Source organism: Plectropomus leopardus, chromosome 18 (genome assembly GCF_026936395.1).
Source record: "Plectropomus leopardus strain MGB_pleo_1.0 chromosome 18, ASM2693639v1, whole genome shotgun sequence".
In the NCBI taxonomy this organism is placed as follows: domain Eukaryota; kingdom Metazoa; phylum Chordata; class Actinopteri; order Perciformes; family Serranidae; genus Plectropomus; species Plectropomus leopardus.
In genome coordinates, this window is record NC_142193.1 from 893,336 (window position 1) to 909,077 (window position 15,742).

The 15,742-nt window shown below is 47.1% G+C and overlaps 1 protein-coding gene across 1 annotated transcript in view; it reads right to left on the reverse strand.

Moving 5' to 3' along the window:
- LOC121956787 (carbonic anhydrase-related protein 10-like) overlaps positions 1-15,742 on the reverse strand; it is a 240,440-nt gene that overhangs the window by 19,711 nt on the left and 204,987 nt on the right. The gene's annotated exons all lie outside the window — the stretch shown is intronic.

Here is a 15,742-nt window from a genome sequence, read left to right on the forward strand (position 1 = left end):
AGTGTTGTGAGACTGTACTTTATTTTGGTCTATCAGAGGGGCGGCTGGGGTGTCACTTTTAAAAATTAAAAAAATAAAGAAAATACTACCTTGTTAAGTTGTATATGCCTTACAGAAGCCAAAATTAAAAACACTTAGTGCTTAAAAAAACAAAAAAAAAACTGACATGTTTTGCAGCACCCCTTCCACCCTATAAGTCACAAACAGTACGACTGCATTTTAAGAGACGGCCTTCTGTGACAATACCCACTGCAGGGGTCATCACTCATCGACCACCAGAAAACTTGTTTAAAAAGTTCAGCTGTCAGAGTCACAGTTTTAAAGCATTTATATATGAAAAGCCAAGTCAATAATAAAGGTCAATCATGAAAAAGTGTGGGCGATCAGCAAACTTGCCAACATCCAGTCATCATACTCTTAATGATGTTGATTAATCATCTGTTCATTTGAAAAGTTGAAACCACTAACTCACTGAAATTTGTTTGGTTGCTTTTTGGTAATAGTTCAGTTAACTAAATCTAACTAACTCTAACTAAATCCGTCACAACTCAAAGTTATTAATCATATACATAAAAATTGTTGCAAAAGGTGAAGGAGAAAGATCACACTCCATCTCAGCTATTAGAAACAATTTGTTCAGTAACAAAGTTTCAACAGAAGTGAATGAATAACAGCTCATTGTAATGAAAACACAGTTATACTTAGTTTCTTGATTATAAAGTGCTGAAAATATACGTATAGATATGACATACCAGTTCTGCCAATAAATGCCTCTTAATGCTACAAAGTGGGTCCACTGTGTAGAAAAGCGGTATTTAAGTCTTTATGATTTAATTGCTACATTGGAGTTTGCTACAAAAAAAGGGTAGAGGGACAAGAAATTAAAGGGTGAAGGAAAAATATTGAAGAAAAAACGCTGATCAGTCAGGACCACTTAGTCAAGAAAAACACTTCTTAGCAGCTTTTAAATTTAGCTCATTGCAGTTATTAGTATTTGGCGGTATGGCTCCGTTCTCGGGACCCCCTACCCTTCCAAGTGCTTATGTGGACAGCGTTAAACAGGAACAGCACACGTTCCTTTCCTGTGCATACAAGGAAGGCCTGAAGTAGGGAGAGCAGCAGCAAAAAAAAAGAGAACAAACTCCCCAACAGAGCAGGCATCAATGACAACAATGTCACTGATCAAGTCAGAATGGCGCAAGGGAGGAGGCGGGGAGGAGGAGGGTGCATGCAGAGGGAACAGGGAAGGCTAGAGCAGCTTAAATAAGGCGGCGCGAGTGAGTTAGCGAATCAGATGCTTAGAGGCGAATCAACTGGCCATCAGCTGATGGGGCTTGATATCAGCTGATATCAACAGTAGCAGCTCTTGATACAGTGGCCTGCCTGAACTAACGTCATGCTCAATATAGATAGATAGATGGATAGATATATAGATAGTTAGATAGATAGAGAGAGAGAGACAGACAGAGGGGTTGAGATGAGAGGATCGGGGATTGAGAGTGGGAGTAAATAAAGTGAGTAAATGGCAGATGGTGTGTGGGATTTGATTACACTGATGCATGATGCTGAGGGCTATTTCACAAAACCTAGATAGCAGATTAAGCCTGGATTTTGCAGTTATCCTGGATGAATTCAGCCGTGACTCTGGTTCATGACAGTTACCATGGAGATTTATGCTCTAGACCAAGCTAACAGCTAAGCAGTCTGATGACAGCTGCGAACAAATAAACGTTGAAGCACTCCGTTTTGCATCTAGGAGGGATGCTGCGGTGGCTAAATGAGCCTCCCATCTGCCACAGTTGATCATACAGGGGGTGAGAGGGGTTGTTAAAGATGGCTTTAATCTTGTCTGTTATCCTCCTCAACCACAGAGCTTTTTGACCAGTTTGTTGACATTGCTGGCTTCACCAGCCTTGATGCCGCCACCCCAGCACACCACAGCAACGAACAAAGAACTGGCTACCATAGACTGATAGAAGGTCTTTAGAAGCTGATTACATAATGAAGAAGAGCAGTCTACTCTGACCCTTCCCGCAGAGTGTGTCAGTGTTGTGTGACCAGTCCAGTTTTATGTTAATGTGAACCCACAAATACCGGTTTGAGTCCACCCTCTCAACTTCTTCTTCCTGAGTCACAACAGGAACAGTGGTCTCCTGTTCCTCAGAAAGTTCCTTGATTTTACTAATATTAAGCTCCAGGTGATTGTTATGGCTTCATTTGAGTAAGCTCCTTGTCAGTTCTCTGTACTCCTCCTCGTCATCCTCACTGATGCATCCAACAATGGAGGAGTCATTGGAGAACTTTTCCCAGTGGAAATCAGAGGTGCAGAGAGTGAAGAGGAATGGTGAAAGTACAGTACCCTGGGGTGTGCCTGTGTTGCTAATCGCCATCTCAGAGACACTGCTATCCACCCTGATGTACTATGACTGGCCAGTGAGGTAACCCAGTTCTTTTGACGGGAGCAGCGGGTTGAGTAGGGGAAGTGTGAATGGGGGGACTTCACCCATTTTTTGAGCACACAGAGGTGGGGGTTGTGTTGAACCTGTGGAAGAAGAGGTTCAACTCTGTGGCAAAGGCAGAGTACCCTTTGACTCCAGGCACTGGTTTGCTGCACTGCACTGTGCACTGCTCATCTGTTTCATTCCTTTCCACACCACCTTTGCATTGTTTTGCCCCAGTTTGGCCTCAATCTTCCCCTTATAGATGTTCTAGGAATCTCTTAGTTTCCTCTTCAGTTCCATTTTTTTTTACAGTTCTGAGTTGCTCATTGCTCATTGTCGTGTAGGCCTTATTTTTCCTGTTGGGAGGGTCTTTTATGTCCTTACTTATCCAGGGCTTGGGTGAATGAGACACTCAGTGTCATCCCTATAGTCCTCTTTGAATAACTCCCAGTCTGCAATGAGAACACTCCTGGAGGGTTACCTCAGCATCCTTCGACCAAACCTTTACATATCTTGTGTTAGCCCTCTGCATAACAAGTAGCTTGTAGGTGGCTACAAGATGTACCAGGTGATGTTTTGAGTCTCCAAGTGGTGGGAGGGGAGAAAAAGTTTATGCCCTTTTTGCATTAACATAAAGAAGGTCGAGAATTTAACAGCTAACAGCAAGGCTGAATAAATCCTGAAGTGTAACGGGTGAGGTGTAGACCCAGATGCAGTACACCGATTAACAGTTCTAGTTGGTAATGACGTTTATTTAAACCAACACAGAAAATGCACCAATGCTGGTGAAACAGTAATGGCAATAGTCCGTTCTTCGAGCGGAACGCCCAAACAGAGTCTCTGGTGAATGAACGTTGGGAAGAAACGGAGCTTACTGCACTCGACGCCTTCGAGGAGGAAATCCCGTCGTCCGCTGGATCGGCGACACGTGTGGGGGTGCCGTCGAGGAGAGAGCGGAAGAGTGGTCGGGGACAGGCGGAGATTTCGTAGCCGGCGGAGCAGTCCGTAAACGCAGCGGTGCCGATGGGGAGCAGGCAGAAGGATCGTCGGGGACAGGCGGAGATTTCGTAGCCGGCGGAGCAGTCCGTAAACGCAGCGGTGCCGATGGGGAGCAGGCAGAAGGATCGTCGGGAACAGGCGGAGGTCTCGTAACCAGCGAAGTGGATCAGGAACGCCGAAGCAGAGCACGTGGTCAGGAACAGAAGGCAGGTAGGTTCTCCAGGGAGCAGGCTTGTAGAGCAGGTCGGGGACAGGCAGGGTCGGCTTCGTGTGATCAGGCAGGTAAACGCTGGAAAGTCTTGCATGCTGCGAAAGAACGATCTGGCGACGTGTGTGTGTGTTGAGGAGGCTTTTATCAGGCACTGATTGCTGATAGGCTGCAGCTGAGAGGTGAGTGAGACGAGGTGGCAGAGGAGGTAGGCGTGGCTAGCCGGTAGAGAGGGTGAGTGGAAAAACACTGGCAGAGTGGCAGGAGGTGGATGAGAGGCAGGAACCGTGACAGAACCCCCCCCCCCAAGGGACGGCCCACGACGTCCCAAAAACGAGTCCACAGGAGCAGGGCGGGAGGAGGGGGCCAGGAGGAGGGCTAGAATTCCTCAGAGACGTCCGAAAAACCTCCCTCATCCTCCGAGAGGGAACCGTTCCCCTCCGGGGCAGAAACCACAGCGTCACCTTCAGACGGTGCAGACACAGGGGCAGGACGAGGAACAGAACCAGAGTCCCCCCGGGTCGAGGCGAGCCTGGAGGGTTGGTCCGGATGCAGACGATGGAAGTCCTCCACGAGTCGAGCATCCAGGATTTGGCGAGCCGGGACCCATGACCGTTCCTCCGGCCCGTACCCCTCCCAATCCACCAGGTACTGGAGCCCCCTCCCACGACGACGAGAGCGGAGCAGGCGGTGCACCGTGTAAGCAGGAGCCCCATCAATGATGCGTGGAGGCGGGGGAGGCTGAGAGGCAGGCTGCAGGGGACTGTCTCTGAAAGGCTTGAGTCTGGAGACATGGAAGACGGGATGGATCCGCATAGTACGGGGCAGCCGTAGGGCCGCCACCGGATTGATCACCCTCTCGATGGGAAATGGCCCGACAAACTTGGGAGCCAATTTCTTGGATTCCACCCTCAGGGGGAGATCTCGGGTGGACAGCCACACCTTTTGCCCCACCAGGTAAGGAGGAGCTCGGGAACGGCGACGATTGGCTGCCTTGGCGTTCCGATCTGCAGTTCCCAGCAGGGCGGCTCTGGCCTGAGTCCAAGTCCGGCGACAACGACGGATGAAGGCTTCAACAGAGGGGTAAGCAGTCTCTTTCTCTTGCGCCGGGAACAGGGGGGGTTGAAACCCATAAGCGCACTGGAACGGTGACAGGCCAGTGGCAGAGCTGGTGAGGGTGTTGTGGGCATACTCCACCCACAGCAGTTGCGAAGCCCAGGAGGTGGGGTGTTTGGACGTCATACACCGGAGAGCCGTCTCCATCTGTTGGTTCTTCCTCTCCGTCTGGCCATTTGACTGCGGGTGGTACCCGGAGGACAGGCTGGTGGAGGCACCCAGGAGACGACAAAACTCCCTCCAGAATGCAGAGGTGAACTGGGGGCCCCGATCAGAGACCACGTCAGAAGGGAGACCATGGAGCCGGAACACGTGCTCCAGGAGCAGCTCGGCAGTTTCTTTGGCAGAGGGGAGCTTGGGCAAAGGCACAAAGTGGGCCATTTTACTGAACCGATCTACCACTGTCAGGATAGTGGTGTTGCCTCCCGACAGTGGCAGACCGGTTACAAAGTCCAGAGAAATGTGGGACCATGGGCGATGAGGCACAGGTAGTGGCTGTAGATGGCCGGCAGGAGCTCCCCGAGGAGCTTTATTCTGATTGCAGACAGGGCAGGCATTTACAAAGTCTGTGGTATCTTCATCCATGGTGGCCCACCAAAACCGTCGCTGTAGGAACTCCCTGGTCCGTGTGATCCCGGGGTGGCAGGTGAGTCGAGAACTGTGAGCCCATTGCAGGACCTCAGATCTTAACCGCTGGGGAACGAAGAGTCGGTCCAGGGGACACGAGCTAGGACCCGGCTGGTCCTCCACAGCAGCCTTTACACGCTCCTCGATCTCCCAGGTGAGGGCGGCCAGGAGACGAGAAGGGGGAATAATACTGTCCGGGTTGGGGAGGTCCTCCTCCCCAACTAGAAACTGACGAGACAGGGCATCAGGCTTGATGTTGCGGGAACCAGGTCGGTATGACAGGGTGAATGTGAACCTTGCGAAGAACAGGGCCCACCGGGCTTGGCGGGAGTTGAGTCTCTTGGCTGAGCGGATGTACTCGAGGTTCTTATGATCTGTCCAGACGAGGAAGGGGGTCTTGGTGCCTTCCAGCCAATGTCTCCATTCCTCCAACGCCAACTTCACCGCCAATAGCTCCCGGTTGCCGATGTCATAATTCCTCTCTGCCGGTGACAATCGTCGGGAGAAGTAAGCACAGGGGTGAAGCTTCTGGTCCTCAGCAGAACGTTGCGACAGGACAGCCCCCACACCCACATCGGAAGCGTCCACCTCCACCACGAACTGTCTCTCGGGATCCGGGATCAGGAGAATGGGAGCTGAGCTGAAGCGTCTCTTGAGGAGCTGGAACGCTGCCTCCGCGTCTGGTGACCAACGGAAGGGAACCTTGCAGGAGGTGAGAGCAGTGAGAGGTGCTGCCACCGCACTGTAGCCACGGATGAACCGCCTGTAGAAGTTGGCGAACCCCAGGAACCGTTGCAGCTGTTTGCGGGAGTCAGGAACCGGCCAGGAGGTAACCGCCGAGACCTTGGCAGGGTCCATCTCCATGCGATTAGGACCAATGATGTAGCCCAAGAAGGGAACTGAGGAGGCGTGGAACTCGCACTTCTCAGCTTTCACGAAGAGGGAATTCTTTAACAAGCGTTGCAGGACTGTCTGGACGTGGTGTATGTGTTCTTGCTTCGAGCGAGAGAAGATCAGGATATCATCCAGGTACACGAATACAAATTTGTTGAGAAAGTCTCTGAGAACATCATTGATGAGAGCCTGGAAAACTGCCGGGGCATTGGTGAGCCCGAAAGGCATCACTAGGTATTCATAATGTCCCGTGGGGGTATTAAATGCTGTCTTCCATTCGTCCCCCTCACGGATCCGAACCAGGTGATAGGCGTTGCGGAGATCTAGCTTGGTGTAAATGGTGGACCCCTGGAGCAGTTCAAAAGCAGAAGCAATGAGGGGTAGAGGATAGCGGTTCTTTATAGTAATGTCATTCAAACCCCGGTAGTCGATGCAGGGTCTCAGGGAACCATCCTTCTTACCCACGAAGAAGAAGCCAGCACCGGCGGGCGACGAGGAGGGACGAATGATGCCGGAAGCCAGGGCGTCCCCGATGTATGTGTCCATCGCCTCTCTCTCTGGTGCTGACAAGGAGTACAGGCGCCCCTTGGGAGGAACAGAGCCGGGCAGGAGGTCGATGGCACAGTCGTAGGGTCGATGCGGAGGCAATGACGTGGCCCTCGTCTTATTGAACACCTCCCGGAAATCATGATACTCAGGAGGCACCTTAGAGAGGTCAGGAGTGGAACAGGAACTGGCAGGCGGCACAGGCGTGATTTCTCGTCGTAGGCAGACCTGGTGACAGGAGGGGCTCCAATCCAAAATGGACCCCGTGGACCAGTCGATGTGGGGGTTATGGCGGCGAAGCCAGGGATAACCGAGGATCAGGGGAATGCGTGGAGATCTCAGAATGTGAAACCTGATTGTCTCTAGGTGCGCGCCAGACAGGAGCATCGAGATGGGGGTAGTCTGGTGTGTCACCCTCCCCAGGAGATGGCCATCCAGCGCACTAGCCGGGATGGGATGAGGAAGAGGGTCCAACTTGATCTCCAGCTGCCGGGCGAGCTCCTCATCCATGAGGTTGACGTCGGCTCCAGAGTCAATAAAAGTTGCGAGGGTGTGAGATCCTCTCGTCAGTTGAAGTTGGACGTGAAACAGGGGCCGTTGATCAGGAGCAGAGTTCGAATGTATGGATCGGCTCAGCAGAATGCCCCTGTCTTCTGCTGAGCCCTCCCTTTTACCGGACACCGAGAGACAAAATGGCCGCCCTGGCCACAGTACAGACAGAGGTTCCCTCGTCGGCGTCTCTCTCGTTCCTCAGGTGTCAGATTGGTGCGACCCACCTGCATGGGTTCTGCTCCCGAGGGGTGATCGGGCAGGGGAGCAGAAGCAGCGGGTATCCCATTCTGGTGATTGGGAGCCCGATGATTGGCTCCCTCCAGACTCCGCTCTCTCCTTCTGGCCTGGATCCGTCTGTCCAACCTCGTGGTCAATTCAATGAGCCCATCTAATGAACCAGGGAGGTCGAACGACACCAACTCGTCTTTTATGTAGGGAGCCAACCCGCTGAGGAAGGCGTCACACTGGGCCGCCGAGTTCCAGTCGCTCAACCGGGCTTTGGTTCTAAAGTCAATGGCAAAGTCTGCGACTGTTCGGTTCCCTTGTCTCTGACTCAGGAGGCTTCCGCTGGCGTCAGGTCCCGCTGAGATGGGTCCGAAAACCTTACGCAATTCCTCCGCGAAAGCCTGGAAGGAGGCACAGGCTGGCGTGCCTCTCTCCCACTCCGCAGTTCCCCATAAGCGTGCTCTGCCGGTGAGATGGTTTATGGCAAAGGCCACTCTGGCTCCCTCTGTGGCGAAGGTGTGTGGCTGCAGGGCAAACAGGATTGAACAGTTTGTTAGAAACAGGCCGCAGCCCTCAGGATCCCCGGCATATCGTTCAGGGGCCCCCACCCGGGGCTCGGATACAGGGTTAGGAGTTGGCATCTGTGGTGGAGCAGGAGCTGGAGCAGGAGGGGTGTGATGAGTCAGGGTGGTAGCCATTTGTTGTACCTGGGTGGCTAACTGGGTTAGCGCTCGCTCCAGCGCTGATGCCGATTGGCGAGCTTCAGCCGCGTTGGAAGTGAGCTGAGCCTCGTGTTGCTGCAACATTCCTTCCACGCGGGCAAGACGAGACTGAAGAGCGGTGTTTTCTGCTGGGTCCATGTTTGGCCAGATCGTACTGTAACGGGTGAGGTGTAGACCCAGATGCAGTACACCGATTAACAGTTCTAGTTGGTAATGACGTTTATTTAAACCAACACAGAAAATGCACCAATGCTGGTGAAACAGTAATGGCAATAGTCCGTTCTTCGAGCGGAACGCCCAAACAGAGTCTCTGGTGAATGAACGTTGGGAAGAAACGGAGCTTACTGCACTCGACGCCTTCGAGGAGGAAATCCCGTCGTCCGCTGGATCGGCGACACGTGTGGGGGTGCCGTCGGGGACAGGCGGAGATTTCGTAGCCGGCGGAGCAGTCCGTAAATGCAGCGGTGCCGATGGGGAGCAGGCAGAAGGATCGTCGGGGACAGGCGGAGATTTCGTAGCCGGCGGAGCAGTCCGTAAACGCAGCGGTGCCGATGGGGAGCAGGCAGAAGGATCGTCGGGGACAGGCGGAGGTCTCGTAACCAGCGAAGTGGATCAGGAACGCCGAAGCAGAGCACGTGGTCAGGAACAGAAGGCAGGTAGGTTCTCCAGGGAGCAGGCTTGTAGAGCAGGTCAGGGTCGGCTTCGTGTGATCAGGCAGGTAAACGCTGGAAAGTCTTGCATGCTGCGAAAGAACGATCTGGCGACGTGTGTGTGTGTTGAGGAGGCTTTTATCAGGCACTGATTGCTGATAGGCTGCAGCTGAGAGGTGAGTGAGACGAGGTGGCAGAGGAGGTAGGCGTGGCTAGCCGGTAGAGAGGGTGAGTGGAAAAACACTGGCAGAGTGGCAGGAGGTGGATGAGAGGCAGGAACCGTGACATGAAGACTCATCCATTCATTCATCAGTCATTTTGATCAAAAACAAGTATGTTTTTTTGTGATATTTATGTTTTCTAGGAAGTCAGTGACAAGGGCAATTTTTCAGCATTTTTAATCTCCCCTTCCAAGAGCCTTCACCACCTGAGGGTCCCTGTGGACAGGACCTGTGACATCATCGCTGCCTGCACTGTTCTTTATAACACTGTCTGTCACAGGAAAAAGGGTCCTAGAGTTGCCTTGGAGATGGACCGGGACAATGCTGCAATATTTCCTGATAACATCAGTGGCGGACTGGTAAGTAACAAATACCTTTTTTATTATTTTAGTTGACATATTGACTTTTGATGTATTCTTTTAAGAAGTATATCCCTGATGTAAAGAGGGTCCTCACATAAAACTAGGCCATCTCTGCAGTGAAAAGACACAAATACTGTTGAAATTAGTGCTACACGACCAGAGAAAACAGAGGGAAAGAACTGTGGCATTCACTTTTACTCAATATCCTACAATTACCACAATACGCTGCTCTGTACCAGCCCAATAAATGCTCCTGCTGGTGAGTGACAACAACATGAAGTGTAGATATTCAGTTGTGTCACTGCAAGCAGGTGATGATATCTTATTTACATCACCTAAGTCTGCTCCATTCATACTAGCTACTTCTACACAGAGATCGTGCTACAGGGCTGCAGTGATGACCCCTCTTTTTACTGCCCCTGCACTTTTACTCAGAACCACCCGACGACATCACGCATTCAAAGGAGGCATGACAGGCAGGACGTTTAACACAAAAGCATCCACCTCTAGCGTGACATAAAACAAATGTGTTGGCAGCACTTTCTAAGCAATAGACTTATCGAGCTGAACTGCATTTCGCCTGGAGGCGGTGACAAAAAGCTGCAATAAAGTTGTTGGACCGACTTCTGACTTTTCCAGCAACCTTCAGTCTGTGCCGGAAGTCACAGAGGCACCCACATCCTGTTGGATTTGATTCTGATTGATTCAAATCTTAATCTGATTGGCTGCCACCTGCCATCTCTCCATGACCTGTACACCTGTACACAAGGGCCCTGAGGCGTGCAGGTAAAATTGTGGCTGACTTGATGAATTAGGAGGAAAAACTCTGTTATATTTTAGGTGATTTCAATATAAACCTCTTTAAATATAAATCAGATACACTTTGTGGGGATTTTCTCAATATTCTTCACTCTAGTTATTTTTTTCATCAAGTCTACACGAGTTAATGAAAACTCAGCAACTTTGATAACACCGAACTAATTCTCTGACCAAAGGAATGAAATCTGGGGTTTTGTTTTCTGATCTGTCAGACCATTTACCTATATTCCAGTATTCTTTAATCAAGGCTAATGGAGCAAAATATACCAAGAAAATAATGACTAAAAAAATAATGAGCAACTCAAGTATTTCTAAATTTAAGGATGTGCTTGCTAGTATTTCATGGGATGATCTTTATGACAAAAAGAGAGCCAGTTCTGCATATCAAAAGTTTATGAAAGTTATTAGCTTTTTTTTTCGATGAATGTTTACCAATTGGCAGTTCTGTTAATAAACACAGGCAAGACTTCAAGACACCTTGGTTTACAGCTGATTTACTGAAGCTTTTGTGGAAAAAGAATAAATTGTATAGGAAATATGTCTCAAATCGTACTCCTCTTACTCAGAGTGTTTACAAATCTTACAGAAAAAAATATACTCATTCCATTAGATTTGCAAAAAAGAAATATTTCAGCGAAGAGTTAGGATATTAAAACCATGTGGAAATTAATAAATCATAGAGAAATGTCTACCCCAGAGTTACCTTCAGCCTTTTTTGGAGGGTAAAAACTCTTTTAACAATCCTTTTGATACAGCTCATAGATTTAATGATTTTTTTGTAAATATTGGTTACGAATTAGCTAACAAAAATTCCTGTTTGTCCTGGATTTGATTCCAAGAAGATTTCTTGTTCTCTCCTATTTTAAGCCTCCTGATACCCAAGAAATAAGTGATATAATTGACGAATAGAAATTATCTTCTGCTGGTCATGCATTCCTTGTCAAACATGTGAAGCAGTCAGTATTACAGCCACTTGTTCATATTTTTTCTTTGTCTTTGAAAACAGGCTCTGTGCTGGAGGACTTAGAAGTTGCCAAAGTTATACCTGTGTTTAAAGCAGGAGATCCATGTTGCTTTAATAATTATAGACCTATATCCATTTTGCCATGCTTTTCAAAAATATTAGAAAAAATTGTATATCAATGGATAATTTCTCATTTATATTCTAGTTCAGCAGTATGGCTGTAGCTGTGCGGTGCCATAATTAGTGATCAGCATGTCTCTGCTAGGGGCGCAGTCTATAAAGGTGGGTGGTTGTGCCATGGGAGCTCTCTTGCCTCGAAGCTTCCGGGTGCTCCGCCTCCACCAGTAGCTTCACCTGATCGCCTTGCGGCCGGATCGCTCGGCTCGCCGATCCCGGGTATGTGCGGTGCTGCATGGTTCTGTGTTCTTTTCATAAAGTTTTGCGGTCATCATCAAAATTGGCTTTCGTCCCTCATGCAGTGCCTGGACTTGGGTCTTCCTCTCCCTTGTCAGCGTTAATCGTCGGGCGGTGAGTGTCTCTCCCCGGCACCTCATCTCGCGTGCTGCAGCGTGGGAGAGTGATCCTCGGTCTGCCACGTTTGTAATTATGCCACTGTGGTGCAGAGTGCTTCTCTTCCTCTCTTTGTGATGCTCATTCAACTCCTGACGGTATGTAGACATCGTGATGCCAAGTTGGCATAGTTAATTTATGAAATAAAAAATATGTCTTTCAATGGCAGGTACATGTGTGCCATCCTTTCCACCAGCTCTAACTCCGCCTCCCTCGCACGCCGCGTCGGCCGGCTGCTGTTTTGCGTGCCTGTTTGTGTGGCGATTGTTTATTTCCATTCATCCAACTCTATGTCTCCAACCGTGCTGTTGCTGGCACTCATTAAGGTGATTGCTGTCCCGACCCTGGGCTTTGCATATCTTAACCTTTTCCTGAGCATGAACTGAAGTTTATTAGTAATAGTTTCTTTTTCTTTACTAGTGTGTTGCATGTGTACTGGGGTTTAGTTACTTTTGATAGTTGTTATTTTATTTTTTTGCTTTATGTTTGGGTTGTTTTGCATGTTTGTTTTGGCTTACTTATCCTTGATTATTTTTCTTTGGTTGCCTTGCATGTTTATTTGGGTTTATCAGTTTTGATGAATTCAAGATTATTTCTGATTATCTTTATTTGCTTTGGGTTGTTTGACAGTTTTCTTTTGCTTGCATGTGTTGGGTTTTGTTAAGCTATGTGGGTTCATTAATTTAACCCTGATGTAAAACCCAATTTAGTTATTTGTCCTTTTTTTGTGTATTTTGTGTGGGGTTTTGTTAATTTATGTGTGGTTCATTAATTTAACCCTGATGTAAAACCTAATTTAGTTATTTGCCTTTCTCTTTGTGTATTTTGTGGGGTTTGTTTAAGGGTGAGTGCATGCGTATAATGATTTTATTGAACTGTGTTAAGTAAAATAATATATTGTTAAATAAAATTAACTTAATTTTTTAGGCTGGACCCGGTCTCAAGCTTTCATCAGTGAATGAACTTGTGTGCTTTAACTACTGTGGAAAGGGTTAGTACAGTTCTCCAGGTGAAATTCCTGGGGTGGCGTTGTCGGTAACTGATAATTATTTTGTCAAATACTAATTCCTCTAATAGCGGTTTGGGTGTGGTTGGCCTGATCAAAATTCTCTTTAAAAGAATTATTAAACTCTGTCCATTATTCAACTTAACAACCTACCCCCCCCCTCATGTTGCCACACAAACATCAGTATAGTTTCCGGAAAAACCACTCCACTTATATACTGTAACTTTGCTTCAGCTGATTGACAATGTCACCTCTGCACTTGAAAATAATGAATTTACTTGCAGTATTTTCATTGATATTTCAAAAGCCTTTGACACAGTTAAATCATATTTTGTTAGAAAAGCTGTATAAGTATGGTTTTCATGCTGCTGCTTACAAATGGTTAAACAATATGTCTCTAATAGAAGTCAGTTTGCTTGTGTTAAAGGTTATTTTATTATTATTTCTTATCTATATAAATGATTTGTCTAATGTTTCAAATATTCTGTCTCCAATAATGTTTGCAGATGATACAACCCTACTTTTCTCTCGTTCAAATTTTGATTCACTGATGGAGGATGCTAATGCTGGTTTATCTGCCTATGCTACATGGTTCAGATTAAATAAATTATCTTTGAATATAAAAAAAATCTAACTTTATTGTTTTCAGTGGTAAAAAAACATACTCACATACAAAGATTTATCTAAAATTATGATTGAGTCTATTGAGATGCCTCAGGTGTCAAGTACAAAATTTCTGGGAATTGTTGATGAGAATCCGAATTGGAGATGTCAAACTAAAATCATAAATCTATTGGTATAATAAGGAGGGTTGGTCATTTTGTCACCACAAATTGCCTCATAACACTTTATTATAGTTTGATTTTTCCTTATCTTTCATATTGCAATATAGTTTGGGGGAATACTTTTCCGACTACTCTTCACAAATTTTTGGTCCTCCAGAAACGTTTTGTTAGGATGCAACCAGATCAGAGTCACATATTTTAACCTCCCCTTTATTTCAGGGACTCCAGATTTGAACTATTTATGATATTTATATTTTTCAGATATGTTTTAATTAAAAACAATTTTAAGTGATGGGAATATTCCTCAGCAGTTCAAACTTACTTTGAAACAAATTCACAGTTAGATTCATATGCAACTCGTAAATCATTAGATCTTTACCTTCCTAAATTTCTCACTTGCAGAGGTCAATTTTCAATAAGATTTCGGGGTAGCAAATTATTGAATGACTTCTTTTATTTGGCAAAAAACTGTATCTCCATACAATGTTACTGAAGATGCTTGAAAAGTATTGCACATGGGTTGATAGAAAAAGCTAATCTCCCTCACATACACACGTACACACACACTCATACATAGACGCATATACATACTATACCATATGCTTAATTGTTGTTGTTGTTATCTAGCATGTTTGTTTTTAGTTTGGCATCATTAGTATTATTTTTTGTGTTCTTCCTCTATTTTAAGTTTTTAATAATTTAGAAAAGAAAGTTTTTTTTAGGTGGAGGCTTTAAATAAGCCCTTTGGGTACCTGTCTTTCTTGTTATTTTTTTTCCTCTGCATGTTTTAAACTGTGTGTGGCAGGATGACGTCTCATCCCTGCGCTTAATGAGCATGCTGTATTGCCATCAGCTGTGCTACTAAGCCTATGGCCGCCTGAGCGCGCTTTTTATAAAGGTGCGGTGTTCGTCTTGGCGTCTCATGCTCTTTGGCTCTGAGACTGCCCACTTCCTGTCATCTGGCTTCCGTGTTCTCCGTGCCGGTACAGGTAACATAGCCTTAGCTACTTTGGTGTCGGCGTTTACCTTGCTGACGTTATCAGTCATTGTTCCTTGTTCTTTTGTTGTAGCCGCGTGTGTTTGTGGACCCCGTGTCAGTGTGCTCGGCCCGCGGCTGGCGTGACATAGCATTCTTTGCTGCCGCCGCTATGCTAGCATGTGTTCTTCACCTCTCCCTCCCGTGACAACTGAATGAAAGGTAAGCCATACGCGATCTGTAGTTTTAGCCATCTTTTATCCTTCGCGTATTGATAGAAGTTTACTTAACAGAGGCTGTACTGGAGTGTGGCTCTGTGGTGGGACCTCTGCTGCTTTGCTGGCTTCGCTCTGCTGCCTTGCTCTGACTGCTTTGCTGGCTTCGCTCTGCTGCCTTGCTCTGACTGCTTTGCTGGCTTCGCTCTGCTGCCTTGCTCTGACTGCTTTGCTGGCTTCGCTCTGCTGCCTTGCTCTGACTGACTTTGCTGCTCTGGCTGGCTTTGCTGCTCGGACTGGCTTTGCGCTGCTTCACTTCGCCCCGCTCTGCCTTGCATTGACTAACAGCAGCTTTCTGGGATTATTTCATTGCATGCATTTCTAGTTGCTGTGCATCTACTCTGCATGTGTTTAATTTTGTTATTCTGTATGCATTTGATCTTGCTGTGCTGCATGCATTTAATTTTGCCTGCTTTGCATTGCTTAGTTTGTTTTACATTTTCTGTGTTTTTGTTTGATTTAGCCCTGCCTTATTTGGTTTTTGGTTTGCATTGATGTTTGCCTTGCTTTGACATGCTTTTCATTGAGTTTGTTTTCTTTATTTTGCATGTGTTTGGCAGAAGTTTGTTTGCTTTTTGAATTGTTTATTTGTTTCATTTGTTTCGCATGACTTTATTTATTTGCTGATTAGTTTGCATGTTTTGGCTCTGCTTGGGGGGATTTTTGTGATTATATTTTAAACCTATTGTCTGTTAATTGTTATCAAAATAAATATCAATTTTAACTCTGTAAACCACGTCTCTATTCAGGTGTGTTGCGAACCTGTGTGTCCTTGCTATGAGTA